Genomic DNA, 23,202 nt, shown 5'->3' with positions numbered 1-23,202 from the left:
AAATTCTAAAAGTTCCTGTTTTTCTGCTTTAAACTCTAGGTACACATCCAAAATGCATTACTGAGTTGAAAGAAGTGAATTCTGGTGCATGGTTTTGAAATCGCAGTCAGAAAAAAAATAACATCCATATCAACATTTTTATCAGGTCCGGTCCTGTCGTTTTGGTCAACAAATGAAAATTCTAAAAGTTCCTGTTTTTCTGCTTTAAACTCTAGGTACACATCCAAAATGCATTACTGAGTTGAAAGAAGTGAATTCTGGTGCATGGTTTTGAAACCGCAGTCAGAAAAAAAATTACATCAATATCAACATTTTTATCAGCTCCGGTCCTGTCGTTTTGGTCAAAAAATGAAAATTCTAAAAGTTACTGTTTTTCTGCTTTAAACTCTAGGTACACATCCAAAATGCATTACTGAGTTGAAAGAAGTGAATTCTGGTGCATGGTTTTGAAATCGCAGTCAGAAAAAAAAATAACATCCATATCAACATTTTTATCAGCTCTGGTCCTGTCGTTTTTGTCAAAAAATGAAAATTCTAAAAGTTCCTGTTTTTCTGCTTTAAACTCTAGGTACACATCCAAAATGCATTACTGAGTTGAAAGAAGTGAATTCTGGTGCATGGTTTTGAAATCGCAGTCAGAAAAAAAATAACATCCATATCAACATTTTTATCAGCTCCGGTCCTGTCGTTTTGGTCAAAAAATTAAAATTCTAAAAATTCCTGTTTTTCTGCTTTAAACTCTAGGTACACATCCAAAATGCATTACTGAGTTGAAAGAAGTGAATTCTGGTGCATGGTTTTGAAATCGCAGTCAGAAAAAAAATAACATCCATATCAACATTTTTATCAGGTCCGGTCCTGTCGTTTTGGTCAACAAATGAAAATTCTAAAAGTTCCTGTTTTTCTGCTTTAAACTCTAGGTACACATCCAAAATGCATTACTGAGTTGAAAGAAGTGAATTCTGGTGCATGGTTTTGAAATCGCAGTCAGAAAAAAAATAACATCCATATCAACATTTTTATCAGCTCCGGTCCTGTCGTTTTGGTCAAAAAATGAAAATTCTAAAAGTTCCTGTTTTTCTGCTTTAAACTCTAGGTACACATCCAAAATGCATTACTGAGTTTAAAGAAGTTGATTCTGGTGCAAGGTTTTGAAATCGCAGTCAGAAAAAAAATTACATCAATATCAACATTTTTATCAGCTCCGGACCTGTCGTTTTGGTCAAAAAATGAAAATTCTAAAAGTTCCTGTTTTTCTGCTTTAAACTCTAGGTACACATCCAAAATGCATTACTGAGTTGAAAGAAGTGAATTCTGGTGCATGGTTTTGAAATCGCAGTCAGAAAAAAAATAACAATCATATCAACATTTTAATCAGCTCCGGTCCTGTCGTTTTGGTCAAAAAATGAAAATTCTAAAAGTTCCTGTTTTTCTGCTTTAAACTCTAGGTACACATCCAAAATGCATTACTGAGTTTAAAGAAGTGAATTCTGGTGCATGGTTTTAAAATCGCAGTCAGAAAAAAATTAACATCAATATCAACATTTTTATCAGCTCCGGTCCTGTCGTTTTGGTCAAAAAATCAAAATTCTAAAAGTTCCTGTTTTTCTGCTTTAAACTCTAGGTACACATCCAAAATGCATTACTGAGTTGAAAGAAGTTGATTCTGGTGCATGGTTTTGAAATCGCAGTCAGAAAAAAAATAACATCCATATCAACATTTTTATCAGGTCCGGTCCTGTCGTTTTGGTCAAAAAATGAAAATTCTAAAAGTTCCTGTTTTTCTGCTTTAAACTCTAGGTACACATCCAAAATGCATTACTGAGTTGAAAGAAGTTGATTCTGGTGCATGGTTTTGAAATCGCAGTCAGAAAAAAAATAACATCCATATCAACATTTTTATCAGCTCCGGTCCTGTCGTTTTGGTCAAAAAATGAAAATTCTAAAAGTTCCTGTTTTTCTGCTTTAAACTCTAGGTACACATCCAAAATGCATTACTGAGTTGAAAGAAGTGAATTCTGGTGCATGGTTTTGATATCGCAGTCAGAAAAAAAATAACAATCATATCAACATTTTAATCAGTTCCGGTCCTGTCGTTTTGGTCAAAAAATGAAAATTCTAAAAGTTCCTGTTTTTCTGCTTTAAACTCTAGGTACACATCCAAAATGCATTACTGAGTTTAAAGAAGTGAATTCTGGTGCATGGTTTTGAAATCGCAGTCAGAAAAAAAATAACATCCATATCAACATTTTTATCAGCTCCGGTCCTGTCGTTTTGGTAAAAAAATGAAAATTCTAAAAGTTCCTGTTTTTCTGCTTTAAACTCTAGGTACACATCCAAAATGCATTACTGAGTTGAAAGAAGTTGATTCTGGTGCATGGTTTTGAAATCGCAGTCAGAAAAAAATAACATCCATATCCACATTTTTATCAGCTCCGGTCCTGTCGTTTTGGTCAAATAATGAAAATTCTAAAAGTTCCTGTTTTTCTGCTTTAAACTCTAGGTACACATCCAAAATGCATTACTGAGTTGAAAGAAGTGAATTCTGGTGCATGGTTTTGATATCGCAGTCAGAATAAAAATAACAATCATATCAACATTTTAATAAGTTCCGGTCCTGTCGTTTTGGTCAAAAAATGAAAATTCTAAAAGTTCCTGTTTTTCTGCTTTAAACTCTAGGTACACATCCAAAATGCATTACTGAGTTTAAAGAAGTGAATTCTGGTGCATGGTTTTGAAATCGCAGTCAGAAAAAAAATAACATCCATATCAACATTTTTATCAGCTCCGGTCCTGTCGTTTTGGTCAAAAAATGAAAATTCTAAAAGTTCCTGTTTTTCTGCTTTAAACTCTAGGTACACATCCAAAATGCATTACTGAGTTGAAAGAAGTGAATTCTGGTGCATGGTTTTGATATCGCAGTCAGAAAAAAAATAACAATCATATCAACATTTTAATCAGTTCCGGTCCTGTCGTTTTGGTGAAAAAATGAAAATTCTAAAAGTTCCTGTTTTTCTGCTTTAAACTCTAGGTACACATCCAAAATGCATTACTGAGTTTAAAGAAGTGAATTCTGGTGCATGGTTTTGAAATCGCAGTCAGAAAAAAAATAACATCCATATCAACATTTTTATCAGGTCCGGTCCTGTCGTTTTGGTCAAAAAATGAAAATTCTAAAAGTTCCTGTTTTTCTGCTTTAAACTCTAGGTACACATCCAAAATGCATTACTGAGTTGAAAGAAGTGAATTCTGGTGCATGGTTTTGATATCGCAGTCAGAAAAAAATAACAATCATATCAACATTTTAATCAGTTCTTGTCCTGTCGTTTTGGTCAAAAAATGAAAATTCTAAAAGTTCCTGTTTTTCTGCTTTAAACTCTAGGTACACATCCAAAATGCATTACTGAGTTGAAAGAAGTGAATTCTGGTGCATGGTTTTGAAATCGCAGTCAGAAAAAAAATAACATCCATATCAACATTTTTATCAGGTCCGGTCCTGTCGTTTTGGTCAAAAAATGAAAATTCTAAAAGTTCCTGTTTTTCTGCTTTAAACTCTAGGTACACATCCAAAATGCATTACTGAGTTGAAAGAAGTGAATTCTGGTGCATGGTTTTGATATCGCAGTCAGAAAAAAATAACAATCATATCAACATTTTAATCAGTTCTTGTCCTGTCGTTTTGGTCAAAAAATGAAAATTCTAAAAGTTCCTGTTTTTCTGCTTTAAACTCTAGGTACACATCCAAAATGCATTACTGAGTTGAAAGAAGTGAATTCTGGTGCATGGTTTTGAAATCGCAGTCAGAAAAAAAATAACATCCATATCAACATTTTTATCAGCTCCGGTCCTGTCGTTTTGGTCAAAAAATGAAAATTCTAAAAGTTCCTGTTTTTCTGCTTTAAACTCTAGGTACACAATCAAAATGCATTACTGAGTTGAAAGAAGTGAATTCTGGTGCATGGTTTTGAAATCACAGTCAGAAAAAAAATAACATCCATATCAACATTTTTATCAGGTCCGGTCCTGTCGTTTTGGTCAACAAATGAAAATTCTAAAAGTTCCTGTTTTTCTGCTTTAAACTCTAGGTACACATCCAAAATGCATTACTGAGTTGAAAGAAGTGAATTCTGGTGCATGGTTTTGAAATCGCAGTCAGAAAAAAAATAACATCCATATCAACATTTTTATCAGCTCCGGTCCTGTCGTTTTGGTCAAAAAATGAAAATTCTAAAAGTTCCTGTTTTTCTGCTTTAAACTCTAGTTACACATCCAAAATGCATTACTGAGTTGAAAGAAGTGAATTCTGGTGCATGGTTTTGATATCGCAGTCAGAAAAAAAATAACAATCATATCAACATTTTAATCAGTTCCGGTCCTGTCGTTTTGGTGAAAAAATGAAAATTCTAAAAGTTCCTGTTTTTCTGCTTTAAACTCTAGGTACACATCCAAAATGCATTACTGAGTTTAAAGAAGTGAATTCTGGTGCATGGTTTTGAAATCGCAGTCAGAAAAAAAATAACATCCATATCAACATTTTTATCAGGTCCGGTCCTGTCGTTTTGGTCAAAAAATGAAAATTCTAAAAGTTCCTGTTTTTCTGCTTTAAACTCTAGGTACACATCCAAAATGCATTACTGAGTTGAAAGAAGTGAATTCTGGTGCATGGTTTTGATATCGCAGTCAGAAAAAAATAACAATCATATCAACATTTTAATCAGTTCTTGTCCTGTCGTTTTGGTCAAAAAATGAAAATTCTAAAAGTTCCTGTTTTTCTGCTTTAAACTCTAGGTACACATCCAAAATGCATTACTGAGTTTAAAGAAGTGAATTCTGGTGCATGGTTTTGAAATCGCAGTCAGAAAAAAAATAACATCCATATCAACATTTTTATCAGGTCCGGTCCTGTCGTTTTGGTCAAAAAATGAAAATTCTAAAAGTTCCTGTTTTTCTGCTTTAAACTCTAGGTACACATCCAAAATGCATTACTGAGTTGAAAGAAGTGAATTCTGGTGCATGGTTTTGATATCGCAGTCAGAAAAAAATAACAATCATATCAACATTTTAATCAGTTCTTGTCCTGTCGTTTTGGTCAAAAAATGAAAATTCTAAAAGTTCCTGTTTTTCTGCTTTAAACTCTAGGTACACATCCAAAATGCATTACTGAGTTGAAAGAAGTGAATTCTGGTGCATGGTTTTGAAATCGCAGTCAGAAAAAAAATAACATCCATATCAACATTTTTATCAGCTCCGGTCCTGTCGTTTTGGTCAAAAAATGAAAATTCTAAAAGTTCCTGTTTTTCTGCTTTAAACTCTAGGTACACAATCAAAATGCATTACTGAGTTGAAAGAAGTGAATTCTGGTGCATGGTTTTGAAATCACAGTCAGAAAAAAAATAACATCCATATCAACATTTTTATCAGGTCCGGTCCTGTCGTTTTGGTCAACAAATGAAAATTCTAAAAGTTCCTGTTTTTCTGCTTTAAACTCTAGGTACACATCCAAAATGCATTACTGAGTTGAAAGAAGTGAATTCTGGTGCATGGTTTTGAAATCGCAGTCAGAAAAAAAATAACATCCATATCAACATTTTTATCAGCTCCGGTCCTGTCGTTTTGGTCAAAAAATGAAAATTCTAAAAGTTCCTGTTTTTCTGCTTTAAACTCTAGGTACACATCCAAAATGCATTACTGAGTTGAAAGAAGTGAATTCTGGTGCATGGTTTTGAAATCGCAGTCAGAAAAAAAATAACATCCATATCAACATTTTTATCAGCTCCGGTCCTGTCGTTTTGGTCAAAAAATGAAAATTCTAAAAGTTCCTGTTTTTCTGCTTTAAACTCTAGGTACACATCCAAAATGCATTACTGAGTTGAAAGAAGTGAATTCTGGTGCATGGTTTTGATATCGCAGTCAGAAAAAAAATAACAATCATATCAACATTTTATTCAGTTCCGGTCCTGTCGTTTTGGTCAAAAAATGAAAATTCTAAAAGTTCCTGTTTTTCTGCTTTAAACTCTAGGTACACATCCAAAATGCATTACTGAGTTTAAAGAAGTGAATTCTGGTGCATGGTTTTGAAATCGCAGTCAGAAAAAAAATAACATCCATATCAACATTTTTATCAGCTCCGGTCCTGTCGTTTTGGTCAAAAAATTAAAATTCTAAAAGTTCCTGTTTTTCTGCTTTAAACTCTAGGTACACATCCAAAATGCATTACTGAGTTGAAAGAAGTGAATTCTGGTGCATGGTTTTGATATCGCAGTCAGAAAAAAATAACAATCATATCAACATTTTAATCAGTTCTTGTCCTGTCGTTTTGGTCAAAAAATGAAAATTCTAAAAGTTCCTGTTTTTCTGCTTTAAACTCTAGGTACACATCCAAAATGCATTACTGAGTTGAAAGAAGTGAATTCTGGTGCATGGTTTTGAAATCGCAGTCAGAAAAAAAATAACATCCATATCAACATTTTTATCAGCTCCGGTCCTGTCGTTTTGGTCAAAAAATGAAAATTCTAAAAGTTCCTGTTTTTCTGCTTTAAACTCTAGGTACACATCCAAAATGCATTACTGAGTTGAAAGAAGTGAATTCTGGTGCATGGTTTTGATATCGCAGTCAGAAAAAAATAACAATCATATCAACATTTTAATCAGTTCTTGTCCTGTCGTTTTGGTCAAAAAATGAAAATTCCAAAAGTTCCTGTTTTTCTGCTTTAAACTCTAGGTACACATCCAAAATGCATTACTGAGTTGAAAGAAGTGAATTCTGGTGCATGGTTTTGAAATCGCAGTCAGAAAAAAAATAACATCCATATCAACATTTTTATCAGCTCCGGTCCTGTCGTTTTGGTCAAAAAATGAAAATTCTAAAAGTTCCTGTTTTTCTGCTTTAAACTCTAGGTACACAATCAAAATGCATTACTGAGTTGAAAGAAGTGAATTCTGGTGCATGGTTTTGAAATCACAGTCAGAAAAAAAATAACATCCATATCAACATTTTTATCAGGTCCGGTCCTGTCGTTTTGGTCAACAAATGAAAATTCTAAAAGTTCCTGTTTTTCTGCTTTAAACTCTAGGTACACATCCAAAATGCATTACTGAGTTAAAAGAAGTGAATTCTGGTGCATGGTTTTGAAATCGCAGTCAGAAAAAAAATAACATCCATATCAACATTTTTATCAGCTCCGGTCCTGTCGTTTTGGTCAAAAAATGAAAATTCTAAAAGTTCCTGTTTTTCTGCTTTAAACTCTAGGTACACATCCAAAATGCATTACTGAGTTGAAAGAAGTGAATTCTGGTGCATGGTTTTGATATCGCAGTCAGAAAAAAAATAACAATCATATCAACATTTTAATCAGTTCCGGTCCTGTCGTTTTGGTGAAAAAATGAAAATTCTAAAAGTTCCTGTTTTTCTGCTTTAAACTCTAGGTACACATCCAAAATGCATTACTGAGTTTAAAGAAGTGAATTCTGGTGCATGGTTTTGAAATCGCAGTCAGAAAAAAAATAACATCCATATCAACATTTTTATCAGGTCCGGTCCTGTCGTTTTGGTCAAAAAAATGAAAATTCTAAAAGTTCCTGTTTTTCTGCTTTAAACTCTAGGTACACATCCAAAATGCATTACTGAGTTGAAAGAAGTGAATTCTGGTGCATGGTTTTGATATCGCAGTCAGAAAAAAATAACAATCATATCAACATTTTAATCAGTTCTTGTCCTGTCGTTTTGGTCAAAAAATGAAAATTCTAAAAGTTCCTGTTTTTCTGCTTTAAACTCTAGGTACACATCCAAAATGCATTACTGAGTTGAAAGAAGTGAATTCTGGTGCATGGTTTTGAAATCGCAGTCAGAAAAAAAATAACATCCATATCAACATTTTTATCAGCTCCGGTCCTGTCGTTTTGGTCAAAAAATGAAAATTCTAAAAGTTCCTGTTTTTCTGCTTTAAACTCTAGGTACACATCCAAAATGCATTACTGAGTTGAAAGAAGTTAATTCTGGTGCATGGTTTTGAAACCGCAGTCAGAAAAAAAATTACATCAATATCAACATTTTTATCAGCTCCGGACCTGTCGTTTTGGTCAAAAAATGAAAATTCTAAAAGTTACTGTTTTTCTGCTTTAAACTCTAGGTACACATCCAAAATGCATTACTGAGTTGAAAGAAGTGAATTCTGGTGCATGGTTTTGAAATCGCAGTCAGAAAAAAACAACAATCATATCAACATTTTAATCAGCTCCGGTCCTGTCGTTTTGGTCAAAAAATGAAAATTCTAAAAGTTCCTGTTTTTCTGCTTTAAACTCTAGGTACACATCCAAAATGCATTACTGAGTTTAAAGAAGTGAATTCTGGTGTATGGTTTTGAAATCGCAGTCAGAAAATAAATAACATCCATATCAACATTTTTATCAGCTCCGGTCCTGTCGTTTTGGTCAAAAAATGAAAATTCTAAAAGTTCCTGTTTTTCTGCTTTAAACTCTAGGTACACATCCAAAATACATTACTGAGTTGAAAGAAGTTGATTCTGGTGCATGGTTTTGAAATCGCAGTCAGAAAAAAAATAACATCCATATCAACATTTTTATCAGGTCCGGTCCTGTCGTTTTGGTCAAAAAATGAAAATTCTAAAAGTTCCTGTTTTTCTGCTTTAAACTCTAGGTACACATCCAAAATGCATTACTGAGTTAAAAGAAGTGAATTCTGGTGCATGGTTTTGAAATCGCAGTCAGAAAAAAAATAACATCCATATCAACATTTTTATCAGCTCCGGTCCTGTCGTTTTGGTCAAAAAATGAAAATTCTAAAAGTTCCTGTTTTTCTGCTTTAAACTCTAGGTACACATCCAAAATGCATTACTGAGTTTAAAGAAGTTGATTCTGGTGCAAGGTTTTGAAACCGCAGTCAGAAAAAAAATTACATCAATATCAACATTTTTATCAGCTCCGGACCTGTCGTTTTGGTCAAAAAATGAAAATTCTAAAAGTTCCTGTTTTTCTGCTTTAAACTCTAGGTACACATCCAAAATGCATTACTGAGTTGAAAGAAGTGAATTCTGGTGCATGGTTTTGATATCGCAGTCAGAAAAAAAATAACAATCATATCAACATTTTAATCAATTCCGGTCCTGTCGTTTTGGTCAAAAAATGAAAATTCTAAAAGTTCCTGTTTTTCTGCTTTAAACTCTAGGTACACATCCAAAATGCATTACTGAGTTTAAAGAAGTGAATTCTGGTGCATGGTTTTGAAATCGCAGTCAGAAAAAAAATAACATCCATATCAACATTTTTATCAGCTCCGGTCCTGTCGTTTTGGTCAAAAAATGAAAATTCTAAAAGTTCCTGTTTTTCTGCTTTAAACTCTAGGTACACATCCAAAATGCATTACTGAGTTGAAAGAAGTTGATTCTGGTGCATGGTTTTGAAATCGCAGTCAGAAAAAAAATAACATCCATATCAACATTTTTATCAGCTCCGGTCCTGTCGTTTTGGTCAAAAAATGAAAATTCTAAAAGTTCCTGTTTTTCTGCTTTAAACTCTAGGTACACATCCAAAATGCATTACTGAGTTTAAAGAAGTGAATTCTGGTGCATGGTTTTGAAATCGCAGTCAGAAAAAAAATAACATCCATATCAACATTTTTATCAGCTCCGGTCCTGTCGTTTTGGTCAAAAAATTAAAATTCTAAAAGTTCCTGTTTTTCTGCTTTAAACTCTAGGTACACATCCAAAATGCATTACTGAGTTGAAAGAAGTGAATTCTGGTGCATGGTTTTGAAACTGCAGTCAGAAAAAAAATAACATCCATATCAACATTTTTATCAGCTCCGGTCCTGTCGTTTTGGTCAAAAAATGAAAATTCTAAAAGTTCCTGTTTTTCTGCTTTAAACTCTAGGTACACATCCAAAATGCATTACTGAGTTGAAAGAAGTGGATTCTGGTGCATGGTTTTGAAATCGCAGTCAGAAAAAAAATAACATCCATATCAACATTTTTATCAGCTCCGGTCCTGTCGTTTTGGTCAAATAATGAAAATTCTAAAAGTTCCTGTTTTTCTGCTTTAAACTCTAGGTACACATCCAAAATGCATTACTGAGTTGAAAGAAGTGAATTCTGGTGCATGGTTTTGAAATCGCAGTCAGAAAAAAAATAACATCCATATCAACATTTTTATCAGCTCCGGTCCTGTCGTTTTGGTCAAAAAATTAAAATTCTAAAAGTTCCTGTTTTTCTGCTTTAAACTCTAGGTACACATCCAAAATGCATTACTGAGTTGAAAGAAGTGAATTCTGGTGCATGGTTTTGAAATCGCAGTCAGAAAAAAAATAACATCCATATCAACATTTTTATCAGCTCCGGTCCTGTCGTTTTGGTCAAAAAATGAAAATTCTAAAAGTTCCTGTTTTTCTGCTTTAAACTCTAGGTACACATCCAAAATGCATTACTGAGTTTAAAGAAGTGAATTCTGGTGCATGGTTTTGAAATCGCAGTCAGAAAAAAATAACATCCATATCAACATTTTTATCAGCTCTGGTCCTGTCGTTTTGGTCAAAAAATGAAAATTCTAAAAGTTCCTGTTTTTCTGCTTTAAACTCTAGGTACACATCCAAAATGCATTACTGAGTTGAAAGAAGTGAATTCTGGTGCATGGTTTTTAAATCGCAGTCAGAAAAAAAATAACATCCATATCAACATTTTTATCAGCTCCGGTCCTGTCGTTTTGGTCAAAAAATTAAAATTCTAAAAATTCCTGTTTTTCTGCTTTAAACTCTAGGTACACATCCAAAATGCATTACTGAGTTGAAAGAAGTGAATTCTGGTGCATGGTTTTGAAATCGCAGTCAGAAAAAAAATAACATCCATATCAACATTTTTATCAGGTCCGGTCCTGTCGTTTTGGTCAACAAATGAAAATTCTAAAAGTTCCTGTTTTTCTGCTTTAAACTCTAGGTACACATCCAAAATGCATTACTGAGTTGAAAGAAGTGAATTCTGGTGCATGGTTTTGAAATCGCAGTCAGAAAAAAAATAACATCCATATCAACATTTTTATCAGCTCCGGTCCTGTCGTTTTGGTCAAAAAATGAAAATTCTAAAAGTTCCTGTTTTTCTGCTTTAAACTCTAGGTACACATCCAAAATGCATTACTGAGTTTAAAGAAGTGAATTCTGGTGCATGGTTTTAAAATCGCAGTCAGAAAAAAAATAACATCCATATCAACATTTTTATCAGCTCCGGTCCTGTCGTTTTGGTCAAAAAATCAAAATTCTAAAAGTTCCTGTTTTTCTGCTTTAAACTCTAGGTACACATCCAAAATGCATTACTGAGTTGAAAGAAGTTGATTCTGGTGCATGGTTTTGAAATCGCAGTCAGAAAAAAAATAACATCCATATCAACATTTTTATCAGCTCCGGACCTGTCGTTTTGGTCAAAAAATGAAAATTCTAAAACTTCCTGTTTTTCTGCTTTAAACTCTAGGTACACATCCAAAATGCATTACTGAGTTTAAAGAAGTGAATTCTGGTGCATGGTTTTAAAATCGCAGTCAGAAAAAAAATAACATCCATATCAACATTTTTATCAGCTCCGGTCCTGTCGTTTTGGTCAAAAAATCAAAATTCTAAAAGTTCCTGTTTTTCTGCTTTAAACTCTAGGTACACATCCAAAATGCATTACTGAGTTGAAAGAAGTTGATTCTGGTGCATGGTTTTGAAATCGCAGTCAGAAAAAAAATAACATCCATATCAACATTTTTATCAGGTCCGGTCCTGTCGTTTTGGTCAAAAAATGAAAATTCTAAAAGTTCCTGTTTTTCTGCTTTAAACTCTAGGTACACATCCAAAATGCATTACTGAGTTGAAAGAAGTTGATTCTGGTGCATGGTTTTGAAATCGCAGTCAGAAAAAAAATAACATCCATATCAACATTTTTATCAGCTCCGGTCCTGTCGTTTTGGTCAAAAAATGAAAATTCTAAAAGTTCCTGTTTTTCTGCTTTAAACTCTAGGTACACATCCAAAATGCATTACTGAGTTGAAAGAAGTGAATTCTGGTGCATGGTTTTGAAATCGCAGTCAGAAAAAAAAATAACATCCATATCAACATTTTTATCAGGTCCGGTCCTGTCGTTTTGGTCAACAAATGAAAATTCTAAAAGTTCCTGTTTTTCTGCTTTAAACTCTAGGTACACATCCAAAATGCATTACTGAGTTGAAAGAAGTGAATTCTGGTGCATGGTTTTGAAACCGCAGTCAGAAAAAAAATTACATCAATATCAACATTTTTATCAGCTCCGGTCCTGTCGTTTTGGTCAAAAAATGAAAATTCTAAAAGTTACTGTTTTTCTGCTTTAAACTCTAGGTACACATCCAAAATGCATTACTGAGTTGAAAGAAGTGAATTCTGGTGCATGGTTTTGAAATCGCAGTCAGAAAAAAAATAACATCCATATCAACATTTTTATCAGCTCTGGTCCTGTCGTTTTTGTCAAAAAATGAAAATTCTAAAAGTTCCTGTTTTTCTGCTTTAAACTCTAGGTACACATCCAAAATGCATTACTGAGTTGAAAGAAGTGAATTCTGGTGCATGGTTTTGAAATCGCAGTCAGAAAAAAAATAACATCCATATCAACATTTTTATCAGCTCCGGTCCTGTCGTTTTGGTCAAAAAATTAAAATTCTAAAAATTCCTGTTTTTCTGCTTTAAACTCTAGGTACACATCCAAAATGCATTACTGAGTTGAAAGAAGTGAATTCTGGTGCATGGTTTTGAAATCGCAGTCAGAAAAAAAATAACATCCATATCAACATTTTTATCAGGTCCGGTCCTGTCGTTTTGGTCAACAAATGAAAATTCTAAAAGTTCCTGTTTTTCTGCTTTAAACTCTAGGTACACATCCAAAATGCATTACTGAGTTGAAAGAAGTGAATTCTGGTGCATGGTTTTGAAATCGCAGTCAGAAAAAAAATAACATCCATATCAACATTTTTATCAGCTCCGGTCCTGTCGTTTTGGTCAAAAAATGAAAATTCTAAAAGTTCCTGTTTTTCTGCTTTAAACTCTAGGTACACATCCAAAATGCATTACTGAGTTTAAAGAAGTTGATTCTGGTGCAAGGTTTTGAAATCGCAGTCAGAAAAAAAATTACATCAATATCAACATTTTTATCAGCTCCGGACCTGTCGTTTTGGTCAAAAAATGAAAATTCTAAAAGTTCCTGTTTTTCTGCTTTAAACTCTAGGTACACATCCAAAATGCATTACTGAGTTGAAAGAAGTGAATTCTGGTGCATGGTTTTGAAATCGCAGTCAGAAAAAAAATAACAATCATATCAACATTTTAATCAGCTCCGGTCCTGTCGTTTTGGTCAAAAAATGAAAATTCTAAAAGTTCCTGTTTTTCTGCTTTAAACTCTAGGTACACATCCAAAATGCATTACTGAGTTTAAAGAAGTGAATTCTGGTGCATGGTTTTAAAATCGCAGTCAGAAAAAAATTAACATCAATATCAACATTTTTATCAGCTCCGGTCCTGTCGTTTTGGTCAAAAAATCAAAATTCTAAAAGTTCCTGTTTTTCTGCTTTAAACTCTAGGTACACATCCAAAATGCATTACTGAGTTGAAAGAAGTTGATTCTGGTGCATGGTTTTGAAATCGCAGTCAGAAAAAAAATAACATCCATATCAACATTTTTATCAGGTCCGGTCCTGTCGTTTTGGTCAAAAAATGAAAATTCTAAAAGTTCCTGTTTTTCTGCTTTAAACTCTAGGTACACATCCAAAATGCATTACTGAGTTGAAAGAAGTTGATTCTGGTGCATGGTTTTGAAATCGCAGTCAGAAAAAAAATAACATCCATATCAACATTTTTATCAGCTCCGGTCCTGTCGTTTTGGTCAAAAAATGAAAATTCTAAAAGTTCCTGTTTTTCTGCTTTAAACTCTAGGTACACATCCAAAATGCATTACTGAGTTGAAAGAAGTGAATTCTGGTGCATGGTTTTGATATCGCAGTCAGAAAAAAAATAACAATCATATCAACATTTTAATCAGTTCCGGTCCTGTCGTTTTGGTCAAAAAATGAAAATTCTAAAAGTTCCTGTTTTTCTGCTTTAAACTCTAGGTACACATCCAAAATGCATTACTGAGTTTAAAGAAGTGAATTCTGGTGCATGGTTTTGAAATCGCAGTCAGAAAAAAAATAACATCCATATCAACATTTTTATCAGCTCCGGTCCTGTCGTTTTGGTAAAAAAATGAAAATTCTAAAAGTTCCTGTTTTTCTGCTTTAAACTCTAGGTACACATCCAAAATGCATTACTGAGTTGAAAGAAGTTGATTCTGGTGCATGGTTTTGAAATCGCAGTCAGAAAAAAATAACATCCATATCCACATTTTTATCAGCTCCGGTCCTGTCGTTTTGGTCAAATAATGAAAATTCTAAAAGTTCCTGTTTTTCTGCTTTAAACTCTAGGTACACATCCAAAATGCATTACTGAGTTGAAAGAAGTGAATTCTGGTGCATGGTTTTGATATCGCAGTCAGAATAAAAATAACAATCATATCAACATTTTAATAAGTTCCGGTCCTGTCGTTTTGGTCAAAAAATGAAAATTCTAAAAGTTCCTGTTTTTCTGCTTTAAACTCTAGGTACACATCCAAAATGCATTACTGAGTTTAAAGAAGTGAATTCTGGTGCATGGTTTTGAAATCGCAGTCAGAAAAAAAATAACATCCATATCAACATTTTTATCAGCTCCGGTCCTGTCGTTTTGGTCAAAAAATGAAAATTCTAAAAGTTCCTGTTTTTCTGCTTTAAACTCTAGGTACACATCCAAAATGCATTACTGAGTTGAAAGAAGTGAATTCTGGTGCATGGTTTTGATATCGCAGTCAGAAAAAAAATAACAATCATATCAACATTTTAATCAGTTCCGGTCCTGTCGTTTTGGTGAAAAAATGAAAATTCTAAAAGTTCCTGTTTTTCTGCTTTAAACTCTAGGTACACATCCAAAATGCATTACTGAGTTTAAAGAAGTGAATTCTGGTGCATGGTTTTGAAATCGCAGTCAGAAAAAAAATAACATCCATATCAACATTTTTATCAGGTCCGGTCCTGTCGTTTTGGTCAAAAAATGAAAATTCTAAAAGTTCCTGTTTTTCTGCTTTAAACTCTAGGTACACATCCAAAATGCATTACTGAGTTGAAAGAAGTGAATTCTGGTGCATGGTTTTGATATCGCAGTCAGAAAAAAATAACAATCATATCAACATTTTAATCAGTTCTTGTCCTGTCGTTTTGGTCAAAAAATGAAAATTCTAAAAGTTCCTGTTTTTCTGCTTTAAACTCTAGGTACACATCCAAAATGCATTACTGAGTTGAAAGAAGTGAATTCTGGTGCATGGTTTTGAAATCGCAGTCAGAAAAAAAATAACATCCATATCAACATTTTTATCAGGTCCGGTCCTGTCGTTTTGGTCAAAAAATGAAAATTCTAAAAGTTCCTGTTTTTCTGCTTTAAACTCTAGGTACACATCCAAAATGCATTACTGAGTTGAAAGAAGTGAATTCTGGTGCATGGTTTTGATATCGCAGTCAGAAAAAAATAACAATCATATCAACATTTTAATCAGTTCTTGTCCTGTCGTTTTGGTCAAAAAATGAAAATTCTAAAAGTTCCTGTTTTTCTGCTTTAAACTCTAGGTACACATCCAAAATGCATTACTGAGTTGAAAGAAGTGAATTCTGGTGCATGGTTTTGAAATCGCAGTCAGAAAAAAAATAACATCCATATCAACATTTTTATCAGCTCCGGTCCTGTCGTTTTGGTCAAAAAATGAAAATTCTAAAAGTTCCTGTTTTTCTGCTTTAAACTCTAGGTACACAATCAAAATGCATTACTGAGTTGAAAGAAGTGAATTCTGGTGCATGGTTTTGAAATCACAGTCAGAAAAAAAATAACATCCATATCAACATTTTTATCAGGTCCGGTCCTGTCGTTTTGGTCAACAAATGAAAATTCTAAAAGTTCCTGTTTTTCTGCTTTAAACTCTAGGTACACATCCAAAATGCATTACTGAGTTGAAAGAAGTGAATTCTGGTGCATGGTTTTGAAATCGCAGTCAGAAAAAAAATAACATCCATATCAACATTTTTATCAGCTCCGGTCCTGTCGTTTTGGTCAAAAAATGAAAATTCTAAAAGTTCCTGTTTTTCTGCTTTAAACTCTAGGTACACATCCAAAATGCATTACTGAGTTGAAAGAAGTGAATTCTGGTGCATGGTTTTGATATCGCAGTCAGAAAAAAAATAACAATCATATCAACATTTTAATCAGTTCCGGTCCTGTCGTTTTGGTGAAAAAATGAAAATTCTAAAAGTTCCTGTTTTTCTGCTTTAAACTCTAGGTACACATCCAAAATGCATTACTGAGTTTAAAGAAGTGAATTCTGGTGCATGGTTTTGAAATCGCAGTCAGAAAAAAAATAACATCCATATCAACATTTTTATCAGGTCCGGTCCTGTCGTTTTGGTCAAAAAATGAAAATTCTAAAAGTTCCTGTTTTTCTGCTTTAAACTCTAGGTACACATCCAAAATGCATTACTGAGTTGAAAGAAGTGAATTCTGGTGCATGGTTTTGATATCGCAGTCAGAAAAAAATAACAATCATATCAACATTTTAATCAGTTCTTGTCCTGTCGTTTTGGTCAAAAAATGAAAATTCTAAAAGTTCCTGTTTTTCTGCTTTAAACTCTAGGTACACATCCAAAATGCATTACTGAGTTTAAAGAAGTGAATTCTGGTGCATGGTTTTGAAATCGCAGTCAGAAAAAAAATAACATCCATATCAACATTTTTATCAGGTCCGGTCCTGTCGTTTTGGTCAAAAAATGAAAATTCTAAAAGTTCCTGTTTTTCTGCTTTAAACTCTAGGTACACATCCAAAATGCATTACTGAGTTGAAAGAAGTGAATTCTGGTGCATGGTTTTGATATCGCAGTCAGAAAAAAATAACAATCATATCAACATTTTAATCAGTTCTTGTCCTGTCGTTTTGGTCAAAAAATGAAAATTCTAAAAGTTCCTGTTTTTCTGCTTTAAACTCTAGGTACACATCCAAAATGCATTACTGAGTTGAAAGAAGTGAATTCTGGTGCATGGTTTTGAAATCGCAGTCAGAAAAAAAATAACATCCATATCAACATTTTTATCAGCTCCGGTCCTGTCGTTTTGGTCAAAAAATGAAAATTCTAAAAGTTCCTGTTTTTCTGCTTTAAACTCTAGGTACACAATCAAAATGCATTACTGAGTTGAAAGAAGTGAATTCTGGTGCATGGTTTTGAAATCACAGTCAGAAAAAAAATAACATCCATATCAACATTTTTATCAGGTCCGGTCCTGTCGTTTTGGTCAACAAATGAAAATTCTAAAAGTTCCTGTTTTTCTGCTTTAAACTCTAGGTACACATCCAAAATGCATTACTGAGTTGAAAGAAGTGAATTCTGGTGCATGGTTTTGAAATCGCAGTCAGAAAAAAAATAACATCCATATCAACATTTTTATCAGCTCCGGTCCTGTCGTTTTGGTCAAAAAATGAAAATTCTAAAAGTTCCTGTTTTTCTGCTTTAAACTCTAGGTACACATCCAAAATGCATTACTGAGTTGAAAGAAGTGAATTCTGGTGCATGGTTTTGAAATCGCAGTCAGAAAAAAAATAACATCCATATCAACATTTTTATCAGCTCCGGTCCTGTCGTTTTGGTCAAAAAATGAAAATTCTAAAAGTTCCTGTTTTTCTGCTTTAAACTCTAGGTACACATCCAAAATGCATTACTGAGTTGAAAGAAGTGAATTCTGGTGCATGGTTTTGATATCGCAGTCAGAAAAAAAATAACAATCATATCAACATTTTAATCAGTTCCGGTCCTGTCGTTTTGGTCAAAAAATGAAAATTCTAAAAGTTCCTGTTTTTCTGCTTTAAACTCTAGGTACACATCCAAAATGCATTACTGAGTTTAAAGAAGTGAATTCTGGTGCATGGTTTTGAAATCGCAGTCAGAAAAAAAATAACATCCATATCAACATTTTTATCAGCTCCGGTCCTGTCGTTTTGGTCAAAAAATGAAAATTCTAAAAGTTCCTGTTTTTCTGCTTTAAACTCTAGGTACACATCCAAAATGCATTACTGAGTTGAAAGAAGTTGATTCTGGTGCATGGTTTTGAAATCGCAGTCAGAAAAAAAATAACATCCATATCAACATTTTTATCAGCTCCGGTCCTGTCGTTTTGGTCAAATAATGAAAATTCTAAAAGTTCCTGTTTTTCTGCTTTAAACTCTAGGTACACATCCAAAATGCATTACTGAGTTGAAAGAAGTGAATTCTGGTGCATGGTTTTGATATCGCAGTCAGAATAAAAATAACAATCATATCAACATTTTAATAAGTTCCGGTCCTGTCGTTTTGGTCAAAAAATGAAAATTCTAAAAGTTCCTGTTTTTCTGCTTTAAACTCTAGGTACACATCCAAAATGCATTACTGAGTTTAAAGAAGTGAATTCTGGTGCATGGTTTTGAAATCGCAGTCAGAAAAAAAATAACATCCATATCAACATTTTTATCAGCTCCGGTCCTGTCGTTTTGGTCAAAAAATGAAAATTCTAAAAGTTCCTGTTTTTCTGCTTTAAACTCTAGGTACACATCCAAAATGCATTACTGAGTTGAAAGAAGTGAATTCTGGTGCATGGTTTTGATATCGCAGTCAGAAAAAAAAATAACAATCATATCAACATTTTAATCAGTTCCGGTCCTGTCGTTTTGGTGAAAAAATGAAAATTCTAAAAGTTCCTGTTTTTCTGCTTTAAACTCTAGGTACACATCCAAAATGCATTACTGAGTTTAAAGAAGTGAATTCTGGTGCATGGTTTTGAAATCGCAGTCAGAAAAAAAATAACATCCATATCAACATTTTTATCAGGTCCGGTCCTGTCATTTTGGTCAAAAAATGAAAATTCTAAAAGTTCCTGTTTTTCTGCTTTAAACTCTAGGTACACATCCAAAATGCATTACTGAGTTGAAAGAAGTGAATTCTGGTGCATGGTTTTGATATCGCAGTCAGAAAAAAAATAACAATCATATCAACATTTTATTCAGTTCCGGTCCTGTCGTTTTGGTCAAAAAATGAAAATTCTAAAAGTTCCTGTTTTTCTGCTTTAAACTCTAGGTACACATCCAAAATGCATTACTGAGTTTAAAGAAGTGAATTCTGGTGCATGGTTTTGAAATCGCAGTCAGAAAAAAAATAACATCCATATCAACATTTTTATCAGCTCCGGTCCTGTCGTTTTGGTCAAAAAATTAAAATTCTAAAAGTTCCTGTTTTTCTGCTTTAAACTCTAGGTACACATCCAAAATGCATTACTGAGTTGAAAGAAGTGAATTCTGGTGCATGGTTTTGATATCGCAGTCAGAAAAAAATAACAATCATATCAACATTTTAATCAGTTCTTGTCCTGTCGTTTTGGTCAAAAAATGAAAATTCTAAAAGTTCCTGTTTTTCTGCTTTAAACTCTAGGTACACATCCAAAATGCATTACTGAGTTGAAAGAAGTGAATTCTGGTGCATGGTTTTGAAATCGCAGTCAGAAAAAAAATAACATCCATATCAACATTTTTATCAGGTCCGGTCCTGTCGTTTTGGTCAAAAAATGAAAATTCTAAAAGTTCCTGTTTTTCTGCTTTAAACTCTAGGTACACATCCAAAATGCATTACTGAGTTGAAAGAAGTGAATTCTGGTGCATGGTTTTGATATCGCAGTCAGAAAAAAATAACAATCATATCAACATTTTAATCAGTTCTTGTCCTGTCGTTTTGGTCAAAAAATGAAAATTCCAAAAGTTCCTGTTTTTCTGCTTTAAACTCTAGGTACACATCCAAAATGCATTACTGAGTTGAAAGAAGTGAATTCTGGTGCATGGTTTTGAAATCGCAGTCAGAAAAAAAATAACATCCATATCAACATTTTTATCAGCTCCGGTCCTGTCGTTTTGGTCAAAAAATGAAAATTCTAAAAGTTCCTGTTTTTCTGCTTTAAACTCTAGGTACACAATCAAAATGCATTACTGAGTTGAAAGAAGTGAATTCTGGTGCATGGTTTTGAAATCACAGTCAGAAAAAAAATAACATCCATATCAACATTTTTATCAGGTCCGGTCCTGTCGTTTTGGTCAACAAATGAAAATTCTAAAAGTTCCTGTTTTTCTGCTTTAAACTCTAGGTACACATCCAAAATGCATTACTGAGTTGAAAGAAGTGAATTCTGGTGCATGGTTTTGAAATCGCAGTCAGAAAAAAAATAACATCCATATCAACATTTTTATCAGCTCCGGTCCTGTCGTTTTGGTCAAAAAATGAAAATTCTAAAAGTTCCTGTTTTTCTGCTTTAAACTCTAGGTACACATCCAAAATGCATTACTGAGTTGAAAGAAGTGAATTCTGGTGCATGGTTTTGAAATCGCAGTCAGAAAAAAAATAACATCCATATCAACATTTTTATCAGCTCCGGTCCTGTCGTTTTGGTCAAAAAATGAAAATTCTAAAAGTTCCTGTTTTTCTGCTTTAAACTCTAGGTACACATCCAAAATGCATTACTGAGTTGAAAGAAGTGAATTCTGGTGCATGGTTTTGAAATCGCAGTCAGAAAAAAAATAACATCCATATCAACATTTTTATCAGCTCCGGTCCTGTCGTTTTGGTCAAAAAATTAAAATTCTAAAAGTTCCTGTTTTTCTGCGTTAAACTCTAGGTACACATCCAAAATGCATTACTGAGTTGAAAGAAGTGAATTCTGGTGCATGGTTTTGAAATCGCAGTCAGAAAAAAAATAACATCCATATCAACATTTTTATCAGGTCCGGTCCTGTCGTTTTGGTCAACAAATGAAAATTCTAAAAGTTCCTGTTTTTCTGCTTTAAACTCTAGGTACACATCCAAAATGCATTACTGAGTTGAAAGAAGTGAATTCTGGTGCATGGTTTTGAAATCGCAGTCAGAAAAAAAATAACATCCATATCAACATTTTTATCAGCTCTGGTCCTGTCGTTTTGGTCAAAAAATGAAAATTCTAAAAGTTCCTGTTTTTCTGCTTTAAACTCTAGGTACACATCCAAAATGCATTACTGAGTTTAAAGAAGTGAATTCTGGTGCATGGTTTTGAAATCGCAGTCAGAAAAAAAATAACATCCATATCAACATTTTTATCAGCTCCGGTCCTGTCGTTTTGGTCAAAAAATGAAAATTCTAAAAGTTCCTGTTTTTCTGCTTTAAACTCTAGGTACACATCCAAAATGCATTACTGAGTTGAAAGAAGTTGATTCTGGTGCATGGTTTTGAAATCGCAGTCAGAAAAAAAATAACATCCATATCAACATTTTTATCAGCTCCGGTCCTGTCGTTTTGGTCAAAAAATGAAAATTCTAAAAGTTCCTGTTTTTCTGCTTTAAACTCTAGGTACACATCCAAAATGCATTACTGAGTTGAAAGAAGTGAATTCTGGTGCATGGTTTTGATATCGCAGTCAGAAAAAAAATAACAATCATATCAACATTTTAATCAGTTCCGGTCCTGTCGTTTTGGTCAAAAAATGAAAATTCTAAAAGTTCCTGTTTTTCTGCTTTAAACTCTAGGTACACATCCAAAATGCATTACTGAGTTTAAAGAAGTGAATTCTGGTGCATGGTTTTGAAATCGCAGTCAGAAAAAAAAAAAATACATATCAACATTTTTATCAGCTCCGGTCCTGTCGTTTTGGTCAAAAAATGAAAATTATAAAAGTTCCTGTTTTTCTGCTTTAAACTCTAGGTACACATCCAAAATGCATTACTGAGTTGAAAGAAGTTGATTCTGGTGCATGGTTTTGAAATCGCAGTCAGAAAAAAAATAACATCCATATCAACATTTTTATCAGCTCCGGTCCTGTCGTTTTGGTCAAATAATGAAAATTCTAAAAGTTCCTGTTTTTCTGCTTTAAACTCTAGGTACACATCCAAAATGCATTACTGAGTTGAAAGAAGTGAATTCTGGTGCATGGTTTTGATATCGCAGTCAGAATAAAAATAACAATCATATCAACATTTTAATAAGTTCCGGTCCTGTCGTTTTGGTCAAAAAATGAAAATTCTAAAAGTTCCTGTTTTTCTGCTTTAAACTCTAGGTACACATCCAAAATGCATTACTGAGTTTAAAGAAGTGAATTCTGGTGCATGGTTTTGAAATCGCAGTCAGAAAAAAAATAACATCCATATCAACATTTTTATCAGCTCCGGTCCTGTCGTTTTGGTCAAAAAATGAAAATTCTAAAAGTTCCTGTTTTTCTGCTTTAAACTCTAGGTACACATCCAAAATGCATTACTGAGTTGAAAGAAGTGAATTCTGGTGCATGGTTTTGATATCGCAGTCAGAAAAAAAATAACAATCATATCAACATTTTAATCAGTTCCGGTCCTGTCGTTTTGGTGAAAAAATGAAAATTCTAAAAGTTCCTGTTTTTCTGCTTTAAACTCTAGGTACACATCCAAAATGCATTACTGAGTTTAAAGAAGTGAATTCTGGTGCATGGTTTTGAAATCGCAGTCAGAAAAAAAATAACATCCATATCAACATTTTTATCAGGTCCGGTCCTGTCGTTTTGGTCAAAAAATGAAAATTCTAAAAGTTCCTGTTTTTCTGCTTTAAACTCTAGGTACACATCCAAAATGCATTACTGAGTTGAAAGAAGTGAATTCTGGTGCATGGTTTTGATATCGCAGTCAGAAAAAAATAACAATCATATCAACATTTTAATCAGTTCTTGTCCTGTCGTTTTGGTCAAAAAATGAAAATTCTAAAAGTTCCTGTTTTTCTGCTTTAAACTCTAGGTACACATCCAAAATGCATTACTGAGTTGAAAGAAGTGAATTCTGGTGCATGGTTTTGAAATCGCAGTCAGAAAAAAAATAACATCCATATCAACATTTTTATCAGGTCCGGTCCTGTCGTTTTGGTGAAAAAATGAAAATTCTAAAAGTTCCTGTTTTTCTGCTTTAAACTCTAGGTACACATCCAAAATGCATTACTGAGTTTAAAGAAGTGAATTCTGGTGCATGGTTTTGAAATCGCAGTCAGAAAAAAAATAACATCCATATCAACATTTTTATCAGGTCCGGTCCTGTCGTT

Source organism: Crinia signifera, chromosome 11 (assembly GCF_055691185.1).
Source record: "Crinia signifera chromosome 11, ASM5569118v1, whole genome shotgun sequence".
In the NCBI taxonomy this organism is placed as follows: domain Eukaryota; kingdom Metazoa; phylum Chordata; class Amphibia; order Anura; family Myobatrachidae; genus Crinia; species Crinia signifera.
This window is presented reverse-complemented; position numbering follows the sequence as displayed.